Source organism: Pantherophis guttatus, chromosome 2 (genome assembly GCF_059756535.1).
Source record: "Pantherophis guttatus breed Tessera chromosome 2, ASM5975653v1, whole genome shotgun sequence".
Lineage (NCBI taxonomy): Eukaryota > Metazoa > Chordata > Lepidosauria > Squamata > Colubridae > Pantherophis > Pantherophis guttatus.
The window spans coordinates 75,791,269-75,803,844 of record NC_142064.1 but is presented as its reverse complement, the minus strand read 5'-3'; positions in this window follow the sequence as shown (position 1 = coordinate 75,803,844).

Sequence of the window (12,576 nt, the reverse complement as noted above, 5' to 3'; positions counted from 1 at the left end):
TGTCCCGGGGTCATGTAATCACCTTTTGTGACTTTCTAACAAGCAAAACCAATCGGGAAGCCAGATTCGCTTAACAACTGTTGCAAGAGAGGCCCTGAAATGGGGCAAAAACTGACTTAACCAATGTCTTGTTTAGCAACATAAATTTTGGGCTCGTTTGCGGTTGTAAGTCGAGGGTTACATGTAGTCTTGTTTTAATATTAGTGTCAGTGCCTTGGATTAAAGCAGGGGTGTCCAACCTTGGCAAATTTAAGACTTGTGGACTTCAAGTCCCAGAAATCTCTAGCCAGCCATTTCCCCATGTGGAATGCGGAATTCTGGGACTTGAAGTCTACAAGTCTTAAAGTTGCCAAGGTTAGACATCCCTGGATTAAAGGCTGTGTTTATGCCTCTGTTCAGAACACATTTTGTAACAATTGTGCTATATTCAGCCTCCATTTTCAGGCAAATTTGTTTCTGGACAGGTACCTGGTTTAAGTTGTCCCCCAAATTGGAAAATTTACATCCCTGCAGCAGAAGGATCAGCCCTTCTACTCTACAGCCTGGAGAAGAGGCCTGTTCCCCTATTTTAGGTTAACCTGCATCTAAATTTTGGCAATGATAAGTTTGATCTCAAAAGACGTATCTTCAATGAAAATAATCAATAAAATCCATTCCTTTTCCATTGCACTTCTAAGGAGAGGTGGTGTAAAAGGCACCTGATTTGTGTTTTGATCTGCTGAACCAGCAATGCCCTTCCTTTGGCTACTCCATTCCATTTGCTTCTCTTGTTTCTCCGCCAGCAATAAACTATTGGAGCGCCTGGGATCACTTGTGTTACTGAATTCTGCAACCTGTCCAGTTTCTTTCAAACGTCTAATACCTTCCCATCTGTGCAGATGGTTCCTAAGAAATCACTCAGGAAATGAGATTTGCAGATTTTCTTAAGATGAAACCCTACTGGGAATTCAGCTGGAGATAATCACCGTCTTAGCTTGTTGTTGTACTATAATACTGTATTATCAAGGGCATTTTCCTGAATCACTCCCAAATTATGGAATGCATTTCCTAAGGAATTGTGCTTCAGTCCAAATTTCCCATCTTCCTTTTGAAACAGAACCTTTTCATTGGATTAGCATTTATTTTAGCTCAAAACCAACAATTAGATTTAATTGTTCCATATTCTCTTTTGGTATTTCTACCCCAAGGAAACTTGACAGTAAATTGAAAGAATAATAAAAAAGATATATTTGAGAGGAAAGAACTAATGAGTTTAAACAATAACAACATAAAAACTCAGCGGAAGTTTTATCTAAACTGGAAACTCATAAACAGTTTCATGTTCTCTCTTCCTTAAAATTCCGGTTGCAAATCCTTTTCTTCAATAAAAAATACATTGCACTGAAGCTTAAGCATTAAACTAGGTATAGGATTTCAAAATTTGATTACATCAAAGCACAGCCATAAATTACATTTTGCATTTCAGATACATGTATATTTGACGGAGTGATAGTTTAACTCTTTCTTCTCTTACTTGAAACAACAACTAGGAAATTCCCATTGGATTTACGAAGACCAGTTTCATAAAACAGATATTTATAGCCCAATGAGGGGTGGGGGGGAAAGGTAACAAATGAAGTTGAAGGACCATACAAAGCTTGTCTCTGATGGTCACCATCTTCCATCCATCTCCAGTCACCAGTAAGCTGGTTTTGCACTTTATGGGCTAGAAAAATGTTCCATTTTATATCATATTTTTTCCAAGTAAGGTAAGAAGACCAGAAACTTGCTTGTTAAAGGCTGCTTCTTTGGTGTACATCCTGGACAGAACTGGTGAATCCATTCATTCATTTATTTTGTTTGTACATTAAGAGTAATTTATTTCCCCAAAGTTGTCTGTAATGATGGAGATATATTGGGGAGCCCAATTCCATTGAGACATGAAAATTAGGTATATTTTAAATTATTTACTTGATAAATTTTTATTTTGTCTTTTTTCCAAGATCTCAAGGTGGCTTAAATGGGGCTCCTAAGTTCATTTTATTTTGAAAGCAACCATGTGGGACAGTTTGGGCTGAGAGAGAATGACTGGTCTAAAGCTACCATGTGACTCCCTATGATTAAGGTGGATTTGAAACCAGTCTTCTCTGATCCTAGTTCAACGTTTTAATCACTACACCACATTCGTTCTGCCATCTAGCATTTTTCTGAGAGTTGTCACTCAAAACGTGAGTTTTTAAATTGACATTTATAGGCTCTATTATATGAAGAGAATATGTTGCAGATGTTTGCAGTGCTAGGTGTAATTCAGGACCATTTGTACATTATCTGTCCAGATCCTTGAGCAATTTTCTTTTTTCTTCCTCTTGTGTCTCTCCTTCTTTGCTCACTGCCTCCCAGTGTGGATTGTGAAGATCATTATACAGGTAGTCCTCATTTAGTGACCATAATTGGAACTAGCAACTCAGTTGTTAAGCCAAGCAGTCATTAAGTGAAACAGCACTTTTGCTTTATGATCTTACTTCAGCTTTCCTTTCCATTATAGATATTCCAAGGTCATAAAGATAAGGACTGGTTGCAAAGTTAATTTTTCATCACAGTAATAAATGCAAACAGTTGCTATATGAAACAGTCGCTAAACGAGGACTATCTGTACATGTTTGGTGAGTCAAAATATCCTCTTTCCTGTTTTGACCTAGGCTTCCTTAGAAAGTACAGAACAATCTTAGTCCTGGCAAACCTTTTTAATTCATACGGCTGTGAATTATTGTCATTCCCAGTCCGAAAGGCTTCTCAAACAGTCTTTCAGGGGAGTGTTTACAAACACCCACCTTATCTCCCTTGGAATGTTGCCAAAGAACTAATTGCCACATGCAAGGCAAGGCCAAATGTAGCACAGAGTCAAACAGAACTTTTCCAAAGCTTTTACCGACCAGATGAACTAACTGCTTCCTGCGTCCCATTCACTTCTCTTTTATTTCTTATGGGAGGGGCCAATCATCTCCAAGCCTTACTCCCAAGTCGACCCTGTTTTCTTAATTGTTCCTGTCTTCTGCAGCTCTGTGCATGCGCACACTGGGAACAGGCTCCCGCTGTTCTTCTGCCTCACTGATGTCAGATTCTGGAAACTTCGGAGACAGCAAAGAACTACCAGATGGCCTTGGCCCCCTCTCTGCCTCCGACTCAGAGCCCTTGTCCGAGCCTTTCCCATACTCCAGGACTTGCCCACGTTCCTCCCTAACCTCCTCACTGTTCGAATCTGCTGCCAGCTCTGCTGGCCGCTGGTGGGCCACCACATTTCCATAACTGGTTGTAACATAGCATGGCTCATTTTGGCCACACTGATTTCCTGTGTGTCTGACTCACTATGTGTGTTACCCTTATCTAACAATTGGAACTAAATCTTTGGCCTGATATTTGCTCAATGTATCTTTTCTTTTTCCACTCATGGTAAGGAATAAGAGGATTCCTTGAGCACACTGCATGATTGCTAAACTGTGGGGAACAGGCTGAACAACTTTACTTGATCTTTTATTTGTTTTTATCTCACATGGGCTGCCCTTTAAAAGAATAGCAGCTAATCTGCCGTGGCTTACTTTTCTTGAGGCCTCAGCAGTGTATACAAGATGAAAACATGATAGGTTCTTGTCTCAGAAAACAAAATACTGTAATCTGAAACAACACAAGGCATTTAATCTCTTTGCCTAATTAAGGCATACACCCATTTTAAAATAAGCTGTTACAATTTACATACAAAGGCCAAAATACAACGTGACAACAATCAGTCACGTTTACTGTTCCCCAATATTTTTTTTCTAAATAAACATTTTTTTTAAGCAATTGTACATGCATTTTAAAACTTTTGCCCTTTTGCTGATCTATAATCACCCCTTTCTCTCTTTCCATACCTGCACACCTCTATAATTACATCCCCTCCTTTTTAGTTTGCAGTTGCCATGGCTACATTAAAAAAAAAAAGCAACAACAAAACTTTGGACACCAAATCCATCTCAATGAATAAGCTCTTTGGGGGTCATTCACTGCATACATGAATGACTGGATACTCAGTGGGGAAAACAGGGCACCGTCCTTGGTCTGAACCTGCAAGCATATTGTTGCTGTCCCTGGTCCACTCTACTCAGATAGAACAGTCTCCCCTTCAGACCCAGCTCTGTTGTGTGTAAAGCACAGCTACAGTGAACTATAAGGTCCTGATTTCCATCCAGTTCTTATCCACATCTCCCACTCCTTTCATCCAAAGTGTTTTCTGGATTTTTTTTTTCTTTCAGTAACAAGCCACACTTCAGCTCCCATTGAATGCACTGCTGGCAGGCATTGCCCTGGGACTACAGGGGAGGGAACATAGCAGTTTCAGTCTAAAGTGGCCAATGAATGTTGGTTTATTCCCAGCCCTGGTGTCAACTGATTACACCTATTGTGACTGTACAGAATAGTAGAGAGCGAACCAGTTTAGTCTGTTGGTTAAGGCACCAGGCTAGAAAATGGGAGACTGTTGAGTTCTAGTCCTGCCTTGCCATGAAAGCTGGCTGGGTGATTTTGGGCCAAATTACTCTCACTCAACCCACTTCCACAGGGTTGTTGTAGTGGTGGTGAGAATAGGAGGAGGAACTAGTATTATGATATATTTGCTGCAGTGGTGGGATTCAAATTTTTTTACTACCGGTTCTGTGGGCATGGTTTGGTGGCTTGGTGGGCATGGCAGGGGAAGGATACTGTAAAAATCTCCATTCCCTCCCCACTCCAGGGGAAGGTTACTGCAAAATCCCCATTTCCTCCCGATCAGCTGGGATTCAGGAGGCAGAGAATAGATGGGGGTGGAGCCAGTCAGAGGTGGTATTTACTGGTTCTCCAAACTACTCAAAATTTCTGCTACTGGTTCTCCAGAACTGGTCAGAACCTGCTGAAACCCACCTCTGGTTTGCTGCCTTGAGTTGCTTATTAAAAAAAAATCAAGGAGGAATATTAAATAACAAAAAGTTTGGATTTTATCCATGGGGAAAAAAACTGCTAGGATATGGGGGGGGCAGGATCACTGATTTTTTTTTTAAGAAGAGCGGTCAGTCATTTGTCTGAAATGTTACAGGCAGTGTAACATGCCTGTAGATTGTGGATTGGAGCAGACGAGCTCCAAGGGCCCTTCCAACTATGTTATTCTGTATTCTGTACTTCTTTAATACTGGAACAACTATAGATGACTTAAGGCTGCTTCAGCTATGGGCTGGGGAATAGGTGAAAGAGTTATTGTTCACCTTATTTTACCGTATGTTGTGTACTGAGCTGGGGTGGGTTCTAATTTTTTTTACTACTGGTTCTGTGGGTGTGGCTTGGAGGTCATGTGACTAGGTGGGCGTGGCTAGCTGGTCAGAGTCATTTCTGGAAGGTCCTCGCACTTACGACCAGTCCTCGCACTTACGACCCAACTCATTTGTTTGCTTTTAACACTGATCAGCTGTAGGACAGCCCTTTGAAGCCCCGCGGCAAGAGTTTAAACAGTTTTTTTCCCTTTAGTCATCAGCTGGGACTCAGGAGGCAGCAATAGATTGGGGGTGGGACCAAATAAAAGATAAGAATAACGTGGGTGGGGGGTGGAGAGGATGGGGGGGGGAGAACCGGTTCGGTGACCTCATATCATCACCGCTACCGGCTCGGCCGAACCGGACCGAACCGGGAGGAACCCACCACTGGTACTGAGTCAGTTTTAGATTGGCTGTTTTGACTGCAGCAGCATAGGAATATGTTTAATAAATTCACCCATACATATCATGGAAACACAGCAGGAAAAAACTGGTTCTTGGGGCATATTTGTGAGGAAAGGTTCTGTGTCTCAAGGCCTTGATGTATATCATTTATACTCCAAAAAGGAGATTATTCTCCTCTCCAAAAATGGGGATTAAATAGGAGCCCTTCATCATCTGCCATGCCTGTGTGTGTTTTTTAAAAGGATATCTAAGGTGGTTCTCCCATCTTCAATTAGTTGGGAAAAAGTAGATTTTCTTTCAAGTAAATTCAAGTGCAAATGAAGAAACAGTATCATTGAACTTCTATTTGTTGTCATTTGTGTGCCTTGCAAAGATTGTAGGTTAAAACATGGAAAAGTTAAAACAAAATTCCCTTAGTGTGTTGCCTTCCAGTCTCAAAATTTTCAGATTCCTTCGGTGTTAGTCAGATTCCTTCAATGTAACATGCAAAAATAGAAAATGTTTCATTAAGCGTAAAATAATGCCTTTGGCAACAGACTTTCAAAGTTTGTTCATTCATGGCAATAATGTTGAGTTAACAGCCTCTGACTACACTGAAGTTTACTAGCATGAATGTTGTAACTGTTCAACTTTGAATGTTGTCACTGTTCAAAAGCATTTGACTTAAGATCAATTGTAGTACTACAGTAATGGATGTTAGCATGGATACATTTTTCCTCCAGAGAGTCATAATCTCAAGATTCCTGCCTTTCATTTTTTGAAACAAGTTTCTAGCTGTCTTAGAAGATGAGACAGGAAACAAAATAAAACACTGTTCTATCCATTTTGTTTTGCTCTTACCTCTAAGTGTATTTAGCTAGTAAATGAATTCTAACTAATCATTAACGTAAAGATTGAAGGAAGAACCTTATTGTCTTTTTCCACACTTGAGAGGACCTTTTTAAAAATTTTCCATGGTGATCAATGGTTGCCACCAGCTTAAAACAAAAACATTAATGGAAATCTAGGAAGGATTTTAGAATTACTGTAGTTGAACAGTAGCATACTCCTTTCCCCACGCCCAAAATTTAAACTAGTAGCAAATACAGGAGTTCCTAATCTTTGTAGCTTGGGGCATCTCCAGTTAAGGGGGGAAAAAAATCAAGATGACAGCTGAACAAATTTCTGAACATTAAACATGTATTCTTTCAGCTGCAGGTAATATTCGCCATTTTGTTCCTGTACAGAGTGGCAGAAAGTAAGAGGCCCTGTCTCCTACCATTCACACAATGTAGACCAAAATAATCGAAGTCTTCTGGAGAATTTGGTGTTTTTTTTTTTTAAAGGAAGTACTAGGACAGAGAATTGGAGTTGACTTTAAAATGTCTACCTTATTAAGTACTTGAGAAGTTTGTGATATATTTACCTGTGACTATGATGTATTCAATGAAGTTGCAAATTTTAGCTTGTTTTGTCTCTTGGATATAACTTCTTTCCTTCCTTCCCTTAGCACAAACTCTGAAGTTTAGGCAGCATGCCAGATACCTGCTCAAAAGTTAATATTTGGTTTCCAAAACCAATTGTATAGTTGCTGAAGTTTCCACATGCTTTGAATGTGAGGCACCTTCAGGAAACTATTGTAATAGTCATAGCAGTGAGATCCTCAAGAATGCTGCAGATGACAGACTAGCCTTAGCTGAACAAACTCATTCTTGGCAATCAGTGGAACCTGGATGTTCAGGGTTGAATCCAAAAACACATCAAACTATGAACCTGACTTTCAAAGAAAATATAATCCTATTCAACAAAGGTTAAACACATATTCCTCGCATTGCCTTTTGACAGTTCATTAGTCCTTCTGATTTGTTTGAGATTAAAATTTCTTTGCCTTCATACATTGCTTTACCGATATCAGACACTTATTTGGAGTGTGAATAAACTCTTAGGAATTCAACTCTCACCTAGAGATGTGATCCATGAGTGGAAAGTTACTGTATTTGTAGCTGTAATCTATCCACCAAGGGGAAAAAAAGTTTTATAAAAGACTGGACCTTATTGACTTTTTGCTGAAAATAATCAAGAAATGAATTAGTCATTGAATTGGTGATTGGTAATATTCACCATTTTGTACCTGTACAATATGGCAGGAATTAGGAGGCAGTGTATCCTTTCAGCTATATAATGTAGACCAGTGGTGGGATTCAAAATTTTTTACTACCAGTTCTGTAGGAATGTCATGGCTTGGTGGGCGTGGCAGGGGAAGGATACTGTAAAATCTCCATTCCCTCCCCACTCCAGGGGAAGGTTATTGCAAAATCCCCGTTTCCTGATCAGCTGGGACTCAGGAGGCAGAGAATAGATGGGGGTGGGGCCAGTCAGAAGTGGTATTTACCAGTTCTCCGAACTACTCAAAATTTCTGCTACTGGTTCTCCAGAACTGGTCAGAACCTGCTGAAACCCACCTCTGATGTAGACCAAAATAATCCAGGTCTTTTGGAGGATTTCGCTTTTTTAAAGGAATTACTGATTGAAAATATTTTTTATGGGAAGAAGGAACCATGGTACGTAATTTGGGAGGATGGAAATGGTAATAATTTCTAACCATTGCAAAGAAGATCAAAAGTCACTTCTTCAAATACCTTTCTTTTTGTTTCTCTTTTTTATTGTTTCTCATTGTTTCTATTACCTTTTTATACTTTTCTTCTTTCTTTTTTCTTTACATTTTTGTAGTTTAAAATTCTTTTTCAATAAAATGTAAAAAATAATTTTTAAAAAAAGAAAAAGGGGGAAAAAAATCTACATTTCTTGATTCTGGAAATATCTACCTTTGGTCCCCAGATCACTTAATGATCAAATCCATACCTTAAATAATCATAAGTGATGTAAGTGTACAAAAATTGTAGAAGAAAATTTGTTAGTTTCATCTTGCACATAACAAGTAATGGAGACTCTATATTCCTCTCCCCTCCCCAGTGGTGAAATCTGGCCACATATATCTGGCTCGCACAAGCTGGTAGGGCCAGCGACGGGAGGCTCTGCCTACCTGCTGGGACATCATCACTTACCCCTGCCCCTCCCCATATACTTTCTTCTACTGGACTTCAAAAGAGTAAGCAATTTGGCTAAGAAAATAGCTGGAGAAAAAAGATTTGTAGAATGATAAGTAATTAATTTGTAGGAAATAACTTTTTCTTTATGATTGTATAATCATAGTGGTACTTTTATGACGATGAAATGATCTAGGCAAATTCCAGCATAATTTTTTTTTTGCTCGCTTCCTTTACATTTTTCTATCAAACCTTATGTATCTATTTACATTGAAGTTTAGTATGTTCTTAGACGTAGAAAATAAATGTATGAATTGGCACTGAAAATTCATGTTAATGAGTGGTAGCAGCTGCCTATAAAAGTTGATCAGGTCTTTTGTCTGTATTTTTCATCCTTGGTCTGTTGCCAGTTTCACCAAAAGTTCTATTATTTTTGGTCCATAGGTTTCCTCCGAAAATGGTTGAGGTGATACTTAACCTGGCATTACATCATACTGAAATGAATATCGGGGGTGGGGGAAGGAATATTTGGTTTCTAGAGGCAGTCTCTATATTTTTCAACTCATCTTTTTGTTTTGATGTAACCAAATAACTTCTAATTATTGAAGTCTGTGCTGTTTAAAATAGTAAGTTCCAAATGTGAATACAAAAATTTTAGCTTGCTAATGAGTTGAGTAGGTCTTCAACCTATAGGAATCCTCTTCCAGGCAGAAATCAGTGAATTCTTGTCTGCAGTTATTCTCAAGACCAGGGCTCCCCAACCCCCATTCCGTGGCCCGGAGCCAGGCCACAGTCTGTTTGGAACTGTGCCACAGATGTGTAGTGGGCAAGTGTGTGTGTGCATGTGCACATGAAGCTGCATTTGTGAAAGCAGTGAGTGTGCATGTGAAACCATCTCCTCTATCCCTCCTGCCACTACTGCCTCCACTGATCCACCGAGCCAGGGGCTGGTTTCAAAACCTTTTGCTACCAGTTCACTCGTGGGCGCTCATGTGCTCGTGTGTGCAATGAGCAAGTGGGCGGACCCTTCCACCACCGCTACTGGTTCACTCAATCCGGGGTGAACTGGTAGCAACCCACCACTGCAATGAGCTGAAAAGATTGAAGATCACTGCTCAAGACCACATCTCATTTTACCAAATTGCATTGGCTATCAACCGGAAGGCATTTTGATAACTGAAATGCCAATTCCACATTTCTTACTTAGGCAAATCATGACCTTACAATGACTTAATTTGTGTCAAGGGCTTTGTTCCTTTTTTTCTTCTTCTTCTCAATTTGCTGGGTTTTTTTCCAAATGTCTAGCAACAAGATTTACCCATAAGGACTTCTTGTAAGAACCATCAGTACCTTTTATAACTAGAGTCCTAATGCTTTGAATAATCTCTACTCATTATATAAAAGTCTAAGTATCAAAGGAGAATTTCTTTTCTCTCTCTTTGCTTCTCATTATGCATGAGATGTGAAATCTACAGGGCTTTGTCTTATTATGCAAGTACCTATCTCCTTGTTTATCTACCTCTCCCTTTTCTTAAGATTAGGTCACCTCACAGAACATTCTGTTTTTCCATTTGATGTGGTGTTCTGTTAAATGCATGAAGCAGCGTAAAGTCCTCTGTTTTAGATGATGTGAGATGCTATGACATTCTGTCTTGTATCTGGGATGAATCATTCACCCATTTGATATTGATGTCTTTCAGTGAAGGAGAGATGGCTCATCTGCAATATCGTGTTTTATGGGTCAAAAGCTATGACCCACAACACTACTATGTACTAAAACTGCTGTGTGGCTAGGCAGTCATCAGATTATTCAGAGCTGGGGTCGATGAGGTCAAAAGTGAGCCCACAAGCTATTGAGAAGTAAATGATTCAAATTACATGAATGGCTTGCAATTTCTCCAGTCTGTTCTTAGATTCTTGAAAAAGAGGATGCGGTTCCAAAAAAAGTCTGCAAGATGTATTCTGTTGACCAGTTTTTGACTTATCCAGCTTGCCTTGCTTGGTTCTGAGATGGCCTGCTTAGGGGTCATGTTCTCACAATGCAGTCTCTATTGAAGCTGATTGAAGCCAGATCAAGGTGATTTGGCAGGAAGGCGGCATTTTTCAATGAAAGCAGAATATGATTTCTTGTTTCGAGTTAGATGTTCAGCCATAAGCTTAGCCACTTTAGTGACTGCTCATACATAATTTTATTTTATTCATTATTTTATTCATCATTTGTATTGTGCGTTTTTTTTAAATCACTTTTCTGGTGCTTTGTATTTTGGTATATATTTTATATGGTGTTTTTGTAAATTTTATGCATCAATACGGTATTCTGTTATGCCATATGAAATAAACAAAGAAATAAATAAATAAATTTAACTTAGCCCACAGAAGCAATGAGGATATGGCAAACATCTCAGAAGGGACTTTCCTTAGTTTTTTGGGACTGTAAAAGCCAGTGAGAAATGTACTTTCAGTCTACAACAGAGGTGGGTTTCAGCAGGTTCTGACCAGTTCTGGAGAATCAGTAGCGGAAATTTTGAGTAGTTCGGAGAACCAGTAGTAAAAATTCTGACTGGCCCTGCCGCCATCTATTCTCTGCCTCCAGAGTCCCAGGTGATCGGGAGGAAATGGGGATTTTGCAGTAACCTTCCCCTGGAGTGGGGAGGGAATGGAGATTGTACAGTATCCTTCCCCTGCCATGCCCACCACGCCACACCCACCACGCCACACCCACAGAACCGGTAGTAAAAAGTTTTGAAACCCACCACTGGTCTACAAGATGTAACCTTGCAGTAAAATCAGATGTAGTTCTTGGTATGCTTTTTGTTTGGACTATCTTGTAAGGTTAGCAGACCAAAATACCTGCCTGGCTCACATCTTCTTCCCTAGTTTTTCCATTCTCTCTTCTAGCTCTTAACCTATCACTGTACCTCTCATTACTTTCTTTATTATTAATTACAATATAGTAATATTATCAGCCTTCTTGCAAAGGTATAGCAAAAAGACTTCTGTAAGGGCAGCAGTTTCCATAACAGGTTTGTTCAGATGGGAGGAAAGCATATCAAGAAGGCTATGGAATAAGCTGCCTCATTGTGTCATTGGGATTAGGGTTCTCAGATGATGTCCATTCAATCAGAGGCCCCAGGGACTGAGACAAGGCTTATCACTTCAAAAAGATCTCAATTGTATGTAGCTCAGTGTCAGTAGAGATATAGGAAGGAAGAATCCTGCTTGGCTATAAAGCCTTTTAAATCTAAGGCAGCCAAAGAATTCTTAGCAACATTTATTTGGGGAATTTGATAAAACATACTCTTAAGCAGTGGTGAAATCCGATTTTTTGGATTTTTTTTACTACCGGTTCTGTGGGCATGGCTTGATGGGCGTGGCAGGGAAAGGATACTGCAAAATCCCCATTCCCTCCCCACTCCTGGGGGAAATATATTGCAAAACCTCCATTCCCACCCTACTCTGGGACCAGCCAGAGGTGGTATTTGCCGATTCTCCGAACTGCTCAAAATTTCCACTACTGGTTCTCCAGAACCTGTCAGAACCTGCTGGATTTCACCCCTGCTCTTAAGCTATTTTACAGTTCGAAAAGCTGGAATGACAGAAAAAACATCCACTGGAATAGAAAGGATCCCTTGGAAGTATTAGGCTTCTGCAGTAAAGCTGAGCTCTTCAAGTATTTGATCCCATGGTCAGGATCTGCTTTCTTGCCAGAAGCTTCAGTAACATCCCGTTTAGATCAGTTTCTTACTTATAGCAAAAACAAAGCTGTATTAACACAGAAGATCCAAATTTTATAGTGCAATGGAACAATTACTTACCTATTTATCTGTTAGATTTATGTTTTGTACTTCATT